Genomic DNA, 16,704 nt, shown 5'->3' on the forward strand with positions numbered 1-16,704 from the left:
TTCTTTGAAGATTAATTTTGAATTCTAGTTATTTTTAAACAATTGATACAGTACTATTTGGTATCCTGAGTAGTTGAATTTATATGTTGTAGCTGTGAACTAATTTCCAAATTGCACTTGTAACTTTCCATGGAACTGAAAATGTAGCATCTTGTTTCCTTCTAGTATAAATAAATTAATAGTGGTAATAAAACTTTCATTCATGTATTGGCAATCTTTATTACCTGTCTGTAGATTTTTATATATAGTCGATAGACAAAGGTGAGAGAGAACTGGCATTTGTGTGCAACAAAACTGAATTGGTTTTGGTATTTCTGTATGCATAATGTAACATTATTTCCTGCTTTCTTTTTCAGTTTATTTCTAAAGATGATGTGGTAAGACCTTGTCGTAAGAAGCCATGCCAGGTCTCAGGATGTAGGAAACAGTGAAGGAAGTGACGGCGTGCCTTACTTTGGAATTGCCTCTGGCGAGGATATTAGTAAATGCCAGATTATACAAGAGCAACAAAGTGTGTGTTTCATTAAGCCAAACAGTAAGTAACTACATTTTATGTTCACGTGACAACAACGTTGGAAAATAAAAAAGACTTGTATTTATATAGTGCCTTTCACGACCACCGGACGTCTCAAAGCGCTTTACAGCCAACTAAGTACTATTTGAAGTGTAGTCACTGTTGTAATGTGGGAAACGTGGCAGCCAATTTGCACACAGCAAGCTCCCACAAACAGCAATGTGATAATGACCAGATAATCTGTTTTTGTTATGTTGGTTGAGGGATAAATATTGGCCAGGACACCGGGGATAACTTCCGTGCTGTTCTTTGAAATACTGCCATGGGATCTTTTACGTCCACCTGAGAGAGCAGATGGGGCCTCGGTTTAATGTCTCATCTGAAAGACGGCACCTCCAACAGTGCAGCACTCCCTCAGCACTGCACTGAAGTGTCAGCCTAGCTTTATGTGCTCAAGTCCCTGAAGTGGGACTTGAACCCACAACCTTCTGACTCAGAGGCAAGTGTACTACCCACTGAGCCACAGCTGACACTGACACTGTGAAATATAACAACTGTGCATAAAAATCAACAGCAATTGTAAGAGGCTTTTATAAGTGTTGCACCAGGGTGTGACGTTAATGGATTCCCACATGTCCTGTGCATTTGTGATTAAGTGCTTACCTGATCTCCGTGCTCCTTTAAGGCGCTCCTTACAACCTACCTCTGACCAAGCCTCATGTGGCTCGGTGACAGATAACGCTGCTGTGAAGCACCTTGGGACATTTTACTACTTTAAAGGCGCTATATAAATACACGTTGTTGATCGGGTACTTTCCACTTTTCCTGTCCATTGTGCTTCTGTGTCCTTTGTCATGTGTCTCCTTTTTAAAATATCCTTTCTTCTACTCTTGTTCTTGTAAGTGTGCCAAGAAATGAAAGAAGAAATGACTATCTCGGCTTAGTCCAGCCCCACTTAAACATCACTGCTGCTAGCAAGTGAGCTAATACAGAGATGCGTTGGTCGTAATACTTTGGAGGGAAAGAGGGGGTTCCATACCAGAGCTGTGAAGGACAGGTGCTTAGAGATTACATTTTCCCCCCCCCAGTGAATATAATCTAAAATGTTCGAACACCCTGTCTGCCATTCTACAAGTGTAATTAGGTATTTTTGACAGCACAGTTTGAAAGCCATATATTCAGTTGATGCAGTAATCTGCAAGGTTTGCAGGATTTTCAAATTGTTTAAAACCTTCCTGGATAAATCATATACCTAATTTCATTGCTTTGTGGAATTTAAAATATCACAGTGATACTGACCTAATGAAAATGTAAATATTGAAGATTTGTTGGAAGGCTTTGGTTTATAATTCTGAGAGACAATCAACCTAGTTTCAACTTTTTTACAATTTAATGAAATATCAGCTCTGGAGAATATGAAATATTAACCGATCTGTTTAAAAGGAAAATTAATTAGTATAGCACCAATCCATTTGCTATCTGTAATCTCTCTTCTTTCCTTTCCCGTGCCCCAGTGTGTTACTGTACTTGTCATAAGTCTGGGCTCTCTGTTAGCCATACCGTAGTGCCGTACCAAGTCTTGCTGAAATGCCATTCTTGATTTCCTCAGCTTCTGCACCGTAGTGATGTTTATCCTGCGTGACTTCAACCTCCACCTAAATTCACCTTTCTCCATCCATGCACCACCCCCCCCCCCCCCCTTCACCTCTATCCACCTGTCCTCGTTCATAGAAACATAGAAGATAGGAGCAGGAGTAGGCCATTCGGCCCCTCGAGCCTGCTCTGCCATTTAATGAGATCATGGCTGATCATCCAAATTCAGTACCCTGTCCCTGCCTTCTCCCCATATCCCTTGATCCCCTTAGCCTTAAGAAATATATCTAACTCCTTCTTGAATATATTTAATAAGTTGGCCTCAACTGCCTTCTGTGGTAGAGAATTCCACAGGTTCACCACTCTCTGGGTGAAGAAATTCCTCCTCATCTCAGTCCTAAATGGCTTACCCCTTATCCTTAGACTGTGACCCCTGGTTCTGGACTCCCCCGCCATCGGGAACATCCTTCCTGCATCTAGTCTGTCTAGTCCTGTTAGAATTTTATAAGTTTCAATGAGATCCCCTCTCATTCTTCTAAACTCTAGTGATTATAAGCCCAATCGACCCACTCCTTCCTCATACATCATTCTTGCCATCCCAGGTATCGGTCTGGTGAATCTTCGCTGCACTCCCTCCATGGCAAGAACATCCTTCCTCAGATAAGGCGACCAAAACTGCACACAATACTCAAGGTGTGGTCTCACCAAGGCCCTGTACAACTGCAGCAAGACATCCTTGCTCCTGTACTCTAATCCTCTTGCTATGAAGGCCAACATACCATTTGCCGCCTTAACCGCCTGCTGCACCTGCATGCTTACCTTCAGCGACTGGTGCACAAGGACACCCAGGTCTCGTTGCACTTCCCCTTTTCCCAATCTATTGCCATTCAGATAATAATCTGTCTTCCTGTTTTTGCCACCAAAGTGGATAACCTCGCATTTATCCACATTGGGCAGATGCATGGCAGATGCAGTACAATCACCCAACCTGTCCAAATCATACTGGAGTTTTTCGGCATCCTCCTCACAGCACACATGCCCACCCAGCTTTGTGTTGTCTGCAAACTTGGAGATATTACATCTAGTTCCCTCGTCTAGATCATTAACATATATTGTGAATAGCTGAGGTCCTAGGACCGATCCCTGCGGTACCCCACTAGTCACTGCCTGCCACTCGGAAAAAGACCCGTTTATTCCAACTTTTTGCTTCCTGTCTGCCAACCAGTTCTCTATCCAAGTCAGTACCTTACCCCCAATCCCATGTGCTTTAACTTTGCACGCTAGTCTCTTATGCGGGACCTTATCGAAAGCCTTCTGAAAGTCCAAATACACCACATCCACTGGTTCTCCCTTATCTATTCTACCAATTACATCCTCAAAAAATTCCAGTAGATTAGTCAAGCATGATTTACCTTTTGTAAATCCATGTTGACTTTGTCCGATCCTGTCACTGTTTTCCAAGTGCTCTGCTATTACATCTTTTATAATGAACTCTAGCATTTTCCCCACGACCGATGTCAGGCTTATCGGTCTATAATTCCCCGTTTTCTCTCTACCACCTTTTTTAAATAGTGGGGTTACATTAGCTACCCTCCAATCCATGGGAACTATTCCAGAGTCTATCGAATTTTGGAAGATGACCAGCAATGCATCTACTATTTCTAGGGCCACTTCCTTAAGTACCCTAGGATGTAGATTATCAGGCCCTGGGGATTTATCGGCCTTCAATGCCGTCAATTTCCCTAACACCATTTCCCTACAAATACTGATTTCTTTCAGTTCCTCCCTCTCATTAGACCCTATGTTCCCCGACATCTCTGGGAGGTTATTTGTGTCCTCCTTTGTGAAGACAGAACCAAAGTATGTATTTAATTGGTCTGCCATTTCTTTGTTCTCCATTATAAATTCCCCTGATTCTGACTGCAAGGGACCTACGTTTGATTTTGTCAATTGTTTTCTCTTCACATAGAAGCTTTTACAGTCAGTTTTTATGTTCCCTGCAAGCTTACTCTCATATTCTATTTCCCCCCTCTTAATTAATCCCTTTGTCCTCCTTTGCTGAATCCTAAACTGCTCCCAATCCTCAGTTTTGATGCTTTTTCTGGCCAATTTATATGTCCTCTCCTTGGATCTTATGCTATTCCCTAATTTCCCTTGTTAGCCACGGTTGAGTCACCTTTTTTTGTTTTATTTTTTGTTTCAACCTCACCCTGCATACAAGCTGTTCTACCTCCCAATTCCTGTTTACTCTCCACCTTTCCTCCTGTAAAAAGATCTTGATGTTTTATTATGTGAAAGGTGTTATATAAATTTAAGTTTTATGATATCTGAACCACAATCTTCCAAAAATCTCTCTTTTTTTATAATTTTTTCTCTCCTCCATCTTTGTCCTTTTGAGTAACTACTGTTCCATACAAACAGACACCATAGATCACTTTCCATGATCTCTTACAAGGACATTAGAATTACTTTTGGGTGTGATGGGGGAAGGTTGAAAATATCAAATATTCTGCTGAACTTGATAAAAGTTGGGCTATAACTCCCAAAAATCATTAAATTGACACGATGTGTCCCTGGGGTCTGTTGGCATCTTTTTGACACTTTTCCTGTACAGAGTTTGTATATTATAATGAAAACTGGTATCGGTGCATCTTCTAACGACATAGTTTCCGCCCCCACCCCCCCAAATCCTTTGTCTACCAATTTTTTTTTTAAATGACAACTGTTATTTTGTTTAGTGACTTTCACCTCTCTTCACCAGGTAAACTCTTGTTCCCTTGTGCAAGTTGGTTTTGATACGTTTATGACTCCAAATGAGACATGAAGGTGTGATGTAAAAGACCATATTTTACGGTATGTAGCAGTAGCACCCTGCAAACTTGGTCCGTCTGTATTTGATCAGCCTGTTCCTGATTGTTTACAGTTCCGCCCAGTTTTGGTATCATCTGCAAGCTTGGAGAGTTTTGTTTCTGTTCCCACTCCATCATTTTCAGTACATTATAAACAGCAGCAGCTTCAGCACAGATTCCCAAGGCACCTCACGAGTTACATTGTTCCATGCCAGTCCAGCTCCTCGTACCTTTTGCTTCCTCTGCTTCAGATACACTCCACCATGCATTCTAACTTTGTGTACCAATCTCCTATGTAGCACTATATCAAAAGCTGCACTAAAATCTAAATAAACAACATCCAGAAAGTTCTTCCTGTCCACAAGGTATATCTCAAAGAACTCTGATGGACACTCTACTTCCTTAAGTATTCTACTGGATGCTGAGCTTATGCTTCCACCAATGGGTTCATCCTGCTCATCAGTTGCATTTGATTTTCTTAGGATCTTAGCAACTTGCCATTCTTTGGTCACTTGATATAACATCCTCTTTGAAATCCTTTAAGTGTTCCACTTTTTCACTGATTGCCTGTTTGCTATGAATATATTAAAGAAATCCTTTTATAATGGCCTGGATTTTGTGGTAAGAATGATGGTGAGGCTAACAGCACTCACTTATTATGGAGTAAATCGGACAGCAAATTCCGGCGTCCTCGTGCAGTTAAGCGTGGATTCAGGAAGTTACTGTCCGAGTTGTCCTGCTCCTCCACAAGCTTCGCTGCACCGGTACCCCACCGAGAGACTTGGCATTCAAACACATGAAGGGCGTGAAGTTGTGGTACTCCACTAGATACCCACTAAACACACCAGAAAAAATTAGGGCTTATCCATTCAAGTGTAAGTGAATTTTTATGGGTGTGGTAAGTCTTAATTATTGCCAAACAACCTCTCTGGCACTGAAAATGTACTTATACAAGAGTGGACTCTCATTCCTTCAGATTTAATGTTTGTTGGAGATTTTATAAAAATAAAAAGTAAAAGAATGTTTTTATTTTACTGTTTCTTTTATCTCTTTTTCTCTTGCTTTCTGTACATGATTTTACATTGAATTAAATATTCCAATTTACACTTCATTTTTAGACTGTACGTGCCTAAGTGAGGATTCTTCAAACTGATTGGTTGAGGAGACACGCTGTTGCTTCCCCCATTCACACAGGTCCCAGATCCTCTGTAGAGGGTGCTGTGCTATATCAGACTCCTGATGACCATAAATTGCCATGCAAAAGTCCACGAAATGTCTGTGGGCAGCTGTAAGCCTAATGAACAACGAGCGCCGTTCGTTCACCGCTGACCGTTATTGTTGTATCCGTGTGTTAATAGAGACACTGAAGGCAGGAGTTAGTTTCACAGGTGTTTACTGAACAAAGTCTGGCGGTGAACTAACTGATACAACACAATATACAGGCTTATATAGCCCGAGTGGCCATTACCGGCATTACAGTACACAGGGGGCTCTTAAAGGCACATACACTACAATTCCTCCCCTTTTAGCCAACCAGTACATCATATTTTAAGTAATCATTAATTACATGTTACAAGAACAATAATTACACATTGCTGCAGTTAATCAATTATAAGTCAGTCTCTCTGGAGGCTTCTTGACTCGGTCCGGATAACGCCTCGGTGGTGTAGTAGGTTCTTTTGGCAAGGCTAATTCGGCTTGAATGCCAGTGTCGGGTTCATCTGGTTCCAGTATCACCGGATCGGAGGTAGATACTATGGGTATCTCTACTTCATCATTAGGCGTATAGAGTTGTGGTGTAGGTTGTCCCTTTTCGGGTGACTCTATGATCTGGTCAGCATGGCGCCTTATTATGCTTTCTCCAATGTCCACGGTGTACATCAGCGGTCCTAGTTGTGTGCAAATAGTTCCAGGCTGCCATTTCACGGTACAGTAGTCCCGGGCCAAAACTTGTTGACCTATCTGGAAGGTTCTTGTTGGCCTTTCATTCATGCCTTGAAATTGCTGGTTCTCCACGTCCCTTCTGATGTTTGGCTTGATCAAATCCAGCCGGCATCTTAGGCTTCTATTAAAGAACATCATGGCGGGAGTTTGGTTTGTAACCATATGTGTTGCATTCCTGTATGCAAACAAGAAGTTATCCACCTTATGCTGAAGTTTTATGTCTTCATTACCCATGGCCTTTATGGCCTTCTTGAAGGTCTGGACAAACCTTTCAGCCAATCCATTGGTGGCGGGATGGTATGGAGCGGACGTGTAGTGCTTAACCCCATTGTTTTTTAAGAACTTCCTGAATTCTTCGGACACAAATTGCGGTCCATTATCAGAACAGATCTGTTCAGGCAGCCCATTCCTGGCGAATATGGTCCTTAATACTGTGATGGTTTTTTCCGTGGTGGTGGAGGACATCTTTATTACCTCCGGCCACTTGGAGTGTGCATCCACCGTGATTAAGAACATTGAGTCCATAAATGGACCAGCAAAGTCGATGTGTACCCTTTGCCATGAAGATGAGGGCCACTCCCATGGATGTAGAGGGGCTTGTGGTGGAGCGTTTTGGACCTTCTGGCATCCTAGGCAGCTCTTGGTCATTTCTTCGATGTCTCCATCGATACCTGGCCACCATACAAACGCCCTGGCTAGGTTCTTCATTTTCACTCCACCCAGATGCCCCTTGTGAAGCTCCTTTAGCACTTTATCCTGGAGTTTGGGTGGAATCACCACTCTGGATCCACACATCAAGGTTCCTCGGCACACTGACAGCTGTTCTCTTCTTTGCGAGAATGCTGACAACAGTGGTTCGCCATGTGCTGGCCATCCCTTCACTGTTAAATCGTAGACCGTGAGAGAGTCGGGTCATTTCTCGTTTCCCTTTCAATGGCAGAATTTGTTACTGGTAGACATTCCACTATGGTAGAGTGGAAAATCTCCACTGGGTCTACGGTAGGTGCTTCTTCTACCATTGGCAACGGTAGGCGTGATAAACCGTCAGCATTCCCATGCTGTTTTGATCCTTTGTATTCTATGTTATATTGGTGTGCCCCTAGAAAAAGGGACCACCTCTGTAGCCTTTGCGCTGTCATAATGGGAACACCCTTTTTAGGGTTGAATATGGAGATGAGGGGTTGATGATCAGTCAACAAGGTAAATTTTTGTCCGTGTAGGTAATGGTTGAATTTCTTCACTCCCCATACCAGGCTGAGTGCTTCCCTGTCGATTTGGGCATAGTTACGCTCAGCTGAGTTCAATGAGCGTGACGCAAAAGCTATCGGACGTTCCGAGCCATCAGGGAATTTATGCGATAATACTGCTCCTATGCCGTAAGGGGATGCATCGCATGCCAGTCTGATTGGCAGTGATGGGTTGTAATGAGCCAAAACTTCTTTGGACGTGATTAAGTCTTTGCATTTATGGAAGGCACGTTTACAGTCTTCGCTCCATTTCCAAATTACTCCTGTTTGTAGCAGTTCATTAAGAGGGTGCAGAAGAGTTGATAAGTTCGGTAGAAATTTATGATAGTAATTTATTAATCCCAGGAACGACCTTAATTGTGAAACATTTTCAGGTGCTGGGGCTTTTATGACCGCTTCAATTTTTTCAGGTGACTTATGCAACCCTTCCTTATTAATTATGTGGCCACAATATGATATTTGATTCTGGAAAAATTCGCACTTGGGGCGATTTGCTCATAGGCCCCGTTCTCTCAGCCCAGTGAGAACCTGCTCCAAATTGGCAAGGTGCTTGTTATCGTTTTCTCCTGTTACAAGGATGTCGTCTAGGTAGCATTGAGTTCCCGGAATCCCTTGGAGGACTTGCTCCATAGCTCTTTGTCAGATAGCTGGAGCGGATGCTACTCCGAAAACCAGTCGATTGTACTGGTACAGGCCTTTGTGTGTGTTTATCGTGAGATAATTTTTAGAGGCCTCTTCAACCTCCATCTGTCGATATGCCTGTGCCAAGTCAATTTTGGTGAAACGTTTCCCTCCGGATAGTGAGGCGAAAATATCTTCTATCCTCGGAAGAGGATACTGTATCGTGTGAAGGACTGGGTTTACAGTCACCTTGAAGTCTCCACAGATGTGAATTTTTCTCTGTTCTTCAGATTTATCATTATTCAACGTTTTCTTCATGACTGGGATGATGGGTGTTGCCCACTCGCTCCAATCTATTTTGGATAATACGCCTGCCTTTTCCAAATTCTCCAGCTCTGCCTCGACTGCTGGACGAATTGCGTATGGCACCGGTCTTGCCTTAAAAAACTTGGGAATTGCCGCATCTTCCACTTTTATTGAGGCGGTGATGCCTTTTAAGGTTCCTAGTTTCTCTTGAAACACTTCTTTGGCGTTGGCCAAGATGTCTTTTAATCGTTCAGGTATGACGTCATCATCGTTTTTTTCCTTACTGGTCACCGTCAGTGCCTGAATGGAGTGCCAGTCTAAATGTATTTTCCTGATCCACTCACGTCCCAACAGCGGTGGACCACCATCTTGTAGAACGTATAAATACAACTTTTGTATTTCCTTGCCGTTGTATACAACAGGCACCCTTATTTTTCCTTTGGGGTATACTTTCTGCCCCGTATATGTTTTCAAGATAATGGATGTGTCTTTTAAAGGTATATGCGGAAATAGCCGCTCGTAATCCCGTCGATTTATGACGGTCAGAGCTGATCCTATATCTAGCTCCATTTTAACTGGGGACCCTGCTATCGTGAGGGTAACCCAAATGGTCTGGTAATCTTCTTTGGCAATTACATTATGTAATTTGAGACAGCTTAGTCTCTTGTTTCCGGAGTCGCTATCGTTCTTCTGGTCTTCGGAGCTACTGTCGGTCATCATTTGTACCTTTCTGTACTTTATTGATTTTTTTTTTCTGTCCGTGGATTTTTTTTGTCCAGATCGGCATACCCGTGCAATGTGTCCAATCTTTCCGCATTGCCTGCATGCTTTGTCCTTGAATCAGCAGTCCCTCTGGTCATGGGTGGATCTGCCACAGCGATAACATCTCTCGAAACCCTGTGTCATTTCATGGGTGCCGAAGTCCTATGTCTTTTGCTGTATCTCTGCAGCTCCTCTTGCGGCTGCTTCGTATGATACAGCCATACTGAAAGCCTTGTCCAGTGTCAAATCTTTCTCAGAAAGCAGCCTTTTCTGTGTTCCTTCACTTAGGAGACCGCAGACGAATTTGTCTCGAAGAGAATCTGCCAGTCCTGCCCCGAATTGGCAGTGCTTTGATAGCTTTCTTAATTCGGTGAGGTAATCAGCGTTACTTTCATTCTTGTGCTGATTCCTCTTGAAGAATTTGAATCATTCTGCTATCAGCAGCGGTGTTGGGTTTAAGTGCTCCTGTAGGGTATCAACAATTTCCTTAAAATTCTTGTCCTTTGGTTTGGCTGGAGTGATTAAGTTTTGTAACAGCCCGTATGTCTTTGCGCTCATTAGATTTAGAAGTACTGACGCCTTTTTATCATTTTCTATCCCATTTGCTGTGCAATATACCTCCACTCTTTCCACATATGTGGTCCAATCCTCTATATAGTTATCAAAAGCATCAATATTGCCAGCCTTAGGCATCCTGGAAAAAAATGGCGTTTCCTGCCGCTGCTGCAGGTGGAGACTCGTTCCCGCTGGACTCTCTGGGACTTTTCCCCCCCTCTGCTAGGTCCGAACGCCGCCCTGCTTTGCAGCGCCGGCCGTCTCCCGAGTGCTCCCCCCCCCTCCGTCTGTTTCTGCTTGCCTCCGCCTTCGCTGCTTGGCCTCGCTGCAGAGCCAGCCAATGGAGCCCCAGCCCGCCGCCCAGGAAGGATTATTGCAGTACCTGCCACCAGCTCGGCTAGCTGGTGAAACCACAGTTTTTTTTTCTTGCTTTTCTTCGACTTTGGACGTCTGAGGAATCGAGGTGCTGCCGAATTGCAGGTAAGTCCGTTTCCAATTCGTCGCCACTGTTGTATCCGTGTGTTAATAGAGACACTGAAGGCAGGAGTTAGTTTCACAGATGTTTACTGAACAAAGTCTGGAGGTGAACTAACTGATACAACACAATATACAGGCTTATATAGCCCGAGTGGCCATTACCGGCATTACAGTACACAGGGGGCTCTTAAAGGCACATACACTACAGTTATGTTTTATATTCCTAGCAATCCTATTCCCATCTATTTTGGCTCTCCTGATCAGTTTCAGAACCTTAATTCTCATAATTCCAGTCTTCTGGTCTACCTTTGGTTTTATACTTGAAGAAAGCATTTTTTTGTCCTTGCTCCCTGCAGTACAGTACTTTTCACTCTTATCGGGTGCCCTTTTTCTCTACTGTACGTCTTCCCTGGTTATTACACAGTATTGAGTTTAATGTTACTGTCTGCTGTGCATTAACGAGTGTATTCTTGAAATTGTTCTTTTTTCCTCTAATTCCTCTTCGAAAATGCAGTTGACTCTTAACTGCCCTCTGAAATGGCCCGCAAGCCACTCCGTTGTAAAAAAAAAAAAACCGCTACGAGAAACAATAAGAATAAAACTGGACAGACCACCCGGCATCGACCTTGGCACCGGCTACAGACATGACAATGGCTCACACAGCCCAGTTGACCCTGCAAAGTCCTCCTCACCAACATCTGGGGACTTGTGCCAAAATTGGGAGAGCTGTCCCACAGACTAGTCAAACAACAGCCTGACACAGTCATACTCCTAGAATCATACCTTTCAGCCAATGTCCCAAACTCCTCCATCACCATCCCCGGACATGTCCTGTACCAACGACAGGACAGACCCACCAGAGGTGGCAGCAGTGGCATACAGTCGGGAAGGAGTGGCCCTGGGAGTCCTCAACATTGACTCCGGACCCCATGAAGTCTCATGGCATCAGGTCAAGCATGGGCAAGGAAACCTCCTGCTGATGAATCAGTACTGCTCCATGTTGAACACCACTTGGAAGAAGCACTGAGAGTAGCAAGGGCACAGAATGTACTCTGGGTGGGGGACTTCAATGTCCATCACCAAGAGTGGCTCGGTAACACCACTACTGACCGAGCTGGCCGAGTCCTGCTGGATGTAGCTGCCAGTCTGGGCCTGTGACAGGTGGTGAGAGAAACAACACGAGAGAAAAACCTACTTGACTTCTTCCTCACCAATATACCTGTTGCAGATGCATCTGTCCATGACCGCAGTGGTCACCGCAGTCATTGTGGAGATGAAGTCCCGTCTTCACACTGAGGACACTCTCCATCGTGTTGTGTGGCACTACCACTGTGCTAAATGGGATAGATTCAGAACAGATCTAGCAGCTCAAAACTGGGCATCCGCGAGGTGCTGTGGGCCAACTGCAGCAGAATTGTATTCCACCACAATCTGTAACCTTATGGCCCGGCATATCCCTCACTCTACCATTACCATCAAGCCAGGGGACCAACCCTGGTTCAATAAGGAGTGTAAAAGAGCATGCCAGGAGCAGCACCACGTGTACCTAAAAATGAGGTGCCAACCTGGGGAAGCTGCAACACAGGACTACATGCATGCTAAAAAGCGGAAGCAGCATGCTATAGACAGAGCTAAGTGATCCCACAATCAACGGATCAGATCAAAGCTCTGCAGTCCTACCACATCCAGTCGTGAATGGTGGTGGACCATTAAACAACTAATGAGAAGCGGAGGCTTCATGAATATCCCCATCCTCAATAATGGCGGAGCCCTACACGTGAGTGCAAAAGACAAGGCTGAAGCACTTGCAACCATCTTCAGCCAGAAGTGCCGAGTGGATGATCCATATCGGCCTACTCCCGCGGTCCCCACCATCACAGAAGTCAGTCTTCAGCCAATTCGATTCATTCCACGTGATAAGAAATGGCCGAGCACACTGGATACAGCAAAGGCTATGGGCCCCGACAACATCCCGGCTGTCGTGTTGAAGACTTGTGCTCCAGAACTAGCCACGCCTCTAGACAAGCTGTTCCAGTACAGCTACAACACTGGCATCTATCCGACAATGTGGAAAACTTCCCAGGTATGTCCTGTCCACAAAAAGCAGAACAAATCCAATCCGGCCAATTACCGCCCCGTCAGTCTGCTCTCAATCATCAGCAAAGTGAGAGAAGGTGTCATCGACAGTGCTATCAAGCAGCACTTACTCACCAATAACCTGCTCGCTGATGGCCCGTTTGGGTCCCGCCAGGACTACTCGGCTCATTACAGAGTTGGTCCAAACATGGATAAAAGAGCTGAATTCCAGAGGTGAGGTGAGAGTGACTGCCCTTGACATCAAGGCAGCATTCGACCGAATGTGGCATCAAAGAGCCCTAGTAAAACTGAAGCTAATGGGAATCGGGGGGAGGGATTTCTTCACTGGCTGGAGTCATACCTAGCACAAAGGAAGATGGTTGTGGTTGGAGGTCAATCATCACAGTCCCAGGACATCGCTGCAGGAGTTCCTCAGGGCAGTGTCCTTGGCCCAACCATCTTCAGTTGCTTCATCAATGACCTTCCCTCCATCATAAGGTCAGAAGTGGGGATGTTCGCTGATGACTGCACAGTGTTCAGTGCCATTCGCAACTCCTCAGATAATGAAGCAGTCCATGCCCACATGCAGCAAGACCTGGATGACATTCAGGCTTGGGCTGATAAGTGGCAGGTAACATTCGCGCCACACCAGTGCTAGGCAATGACTCTCCAACAAGTGAGCATCTAACCACTGCCCCTTGACATTCAGTGGCATCATCACCGAATCCCCCACCATTAACATCCTGGGGGGTCACTATTGACTAGATACTTAACTGGACCAGCCACATAAATACTGTGGCATCAAGAGCAGGTCAGAGGCTGGGTATTCTGCGGCGAGTGTCTCACCTCCTGACTCCCCAAAGCCTTTCCACCACCTACAAGACACAAGTCAGGAGCGTTGATGGAATACTCTCCACTTGCCTGGATGAGTGTAGCTCCAACAACACTCGAAGCTCGACACCATCCAAGACAAATCAGCCCGCTTGATTGGCATCCCATCCACCAGCTTAAACATTCACTCCCTCCACCTCCGTACTGTGGTTGCAGTGTGTACCATCTACAAGATGCACTGCAGCAACTCGCCAAGGCTTCTTCAACAGCAACTCCCAAACCCGCGACCTCTACCACTTAGAAGGACAAGGGCAGCAGGCGCATGGGAACACCACCACCTCCAAGTTCCCCACTATGTCACACACCATCCTTATTTGGAAGTATATCCCGGTTCCTTCATCGTCGCTGGGTCAAAATCCTGGAACTCCCTCCCTTTGAGCACTGTGGGAGTACCTTCACCACACGGACTGCAGCGGTTCAAGAAGGCGGCTCACCACCACCTTCTCGAGGGCAACTAGGGATGGGCAATAAATGCTGGCCTTGCCAGCGATGCCCACATCCCATGAATGAATTAAAAAAATTTAAAAAAATAATGGTCCGGTCTACTGCTCTCCGCTTGCTCGTCATTCCCTTACAAACTATTTTCTAATAACTGTGTGTTGTACTCCTCTTTGTCTAGATTCTAGACACTAAATTCCACCATATTCTGGTCACTATTTCCAAGGTGCGCTCTCACTGTAACCTGCTTCAGCATTACCTGGTTATTTCACACTGTTGAATTTAATGTCACTTCCTGCGTTGTAGGTTATTTAATCATTTGGGTCATGTTAACCATTCATTATCAGTCCAGAAACATGTTTTTCTCAATTTCTCCTATTATAATCCTAATTTATACCTGATAAATTGAAGTCTCTGAGAACTATTATATTTGACTTCCCCATATTTTAATAGTTTCAGGGCTAATGTTTTTTTCTTGATCTGGTGGCCTATATCATTCCAATCACTAGTTTAAATCCTCCTGGACTGCTCTAGCTACCCCCCTCCCCTCCCCCACACTCAGCAAAAAGTTTGGTACCCTCCTGTATGGCTTCCTTGTTCCCCAGAAATAGTCCCAAAGATCCAAGCAATCTGAAACCTCCTCCCTATACACCATCCTTTAAACAACACTTTCACATGCCTTAGCTATCTCTCTCTTTGATGCAGCAGATGGAACCAGAAGCAATCCTGAGATTACTGTTCTGGAGGTCTTGAACCTTAATCTATTCCAACTGTTGAAAATGGCCTTGTAATATCTCAAACCCGCCCTTTCCAGTGTGAACCCTATGGCTCTTGAACCTTACTCATCCGCTTTCGGTCCCATACCCCTGCACCCGGGAGGCAACATTCCATACGAGACTCCCAGCCACGACTACAGAAAACACCATCAATCTCCTAATTAGAGTGCCTTACAACAGCTATCTTCCTGTTCAGTCAACCCCCTCCTTCCTGCAGAAAGCCCTTTGCTCCATAGTGCCATGCATTGCTCTTGGCTGCCCTCTTAGTTGCCATCTTTGTCTGCTTTAATGGGTTTTTCAAGAACCATAGTTTGAGAAACTCTGTAATCTCTGCAATTTTAACTCCTGTCTCTTTTGTCCCCCCTGGGGGCAGTCAGCCATCTCCTCGTCTTGCTTCACTATCAAACTTTGACTCTCAATTTGTGTAGTAACCATTATTTGGAGTGTGTGTTTCAGGATAAACACTCTTGTCCTGTATGTAAACAATTGTTCCTTGAGCTTAGCAATGTTATGTTTGTGAGTCACAATTAACTGACATTTCATCCAAGTGCATTCCTTCTGCGTACCTTGTGGATTCAGGGCGGTTCATATTATACAATAGCAAAATACTGCGGATGCTGGAATCTGAAATACAAATAGCAAATGCTGGAAATACTCAGCAGGTCCGGCAGCATCTGTGGAGAGAGAAACAGAGTTAATGTTTCAGGTCTGTGACCTTTCGTCATATTATGCATGTTGCACACGTGGTGTCCATGTGACCCTGATATCTTCTTGTGCTGGTCCCATCTAAATGTGACAAAACTTCTCTTATCAGACAGGTCCAGACAGTGAGTCAGAGCTTCCTTTCAGCACCAAGCTTCCTTAAGAACCAAAGCACTCTTAATCTCTCAACTTCTAATTCTTTCTGCTGACTCTCTGGAGTGCTGTCTTTATATGCTTGTTGGAACTGTTCCCCTGCACCAGTCAACACAGTTGTGCAATCACCAATTCGCATCTCGCTGCTTGTGTTTGAACTAGCATCCAGCAACCACTTAGTTAGAGCTGTAGAAACAGCTAGAAAATGTAAAACTTAGGCAATAAATCATTAAGCAACATACTTACCTTAAACTTGCCACTGAAATCCCTTAAGAACCAAAACTCATCTGTTGAGTCTCCCGAGCTCACCATCCACCTACAAGGTGCCTTATGTCTGCTGAGAGCTGGTCCACCTGGTGATGAAGAGTGCTATTTTCAGTCTCTTTCCAGGATCATGGGTGGGGAGTTGAAACTAAGTGAGAGGAATGTTTAAGTGGGGGAGTCCACATTATAGGTATTGTGATATATTCCCCTGCTATTTGACCCGTTATCACGATAAAAGTGGCTGCCCTCTCCGGGTAGGGTGGTCTCCAGAGATAAGGGGAGATGTAGTGTGGCCACTGTTTACTCAACCAGATCTTATTGGGTTCAGTATGCTCTGAAGGGTTGAGGTGGGTCTGCTGCAGAAATGCCATGTCGGCTTTCTCCTTGAGGTAAAACAGGATTTTCTTTCTGACGACGCAAACTGTTGACATTTGAGAAATTAGTTTGATTTCAACTAATAAAGGGGTTGGCCTGCTATGTTATGTGCATCGGGGTGTAGTTATGCTCAGTGCTGTGGCTTGCCAAGGATGCTGTTC

The 16,704-nt window shown here is 44.6% G+C and overlaps 1 protein-coding gene across 4 annotated transcripts in view; it reads left to right on the forward strand.

Moving 5' to 3' along the window:
- The window catches only part of LOC147109357 (F-box only protein 34-like), a 64,823-nt gene that overhangs the window by 42,813 nt on the left and 5,306 nt on the right, over positions 1-16,704 (forward strand). For 2 of the 4 annotated variants that reach the window (XM_086003233.1, XM_086003236.1), the window contains exons 2-3: positions 357-535; positions 4,869-4,960. The gene's annotated coding sequence lies outside the window, so the exon portion shown is untranslated. Of the gene's footprint in view, positions 1-356; positions 536-1,417; positions 1,572-4,868; positions 4,961-16,704 lie in introns of all 4 variants that reach the window. The other 2 variants (XM_086003234.1, XM_086003235.1) reach the window with 2 other exon arrangements.

Source organism: Somniosus microcephalus, chromosome 12 (genome assembly GCF_052327205.1).
Source record: "Somniosus microcephalus isolate GS21.2 chromosome 12, FLI_Smic_1.0, whole genome shotgun sequence".
Taxonomy (NCBI): Eukaryota; Metazoa; Chordata; class Chondrichthyes; order Squaliformes; family Somniosidae; genus Somniosus; species Somniosus microcephalus.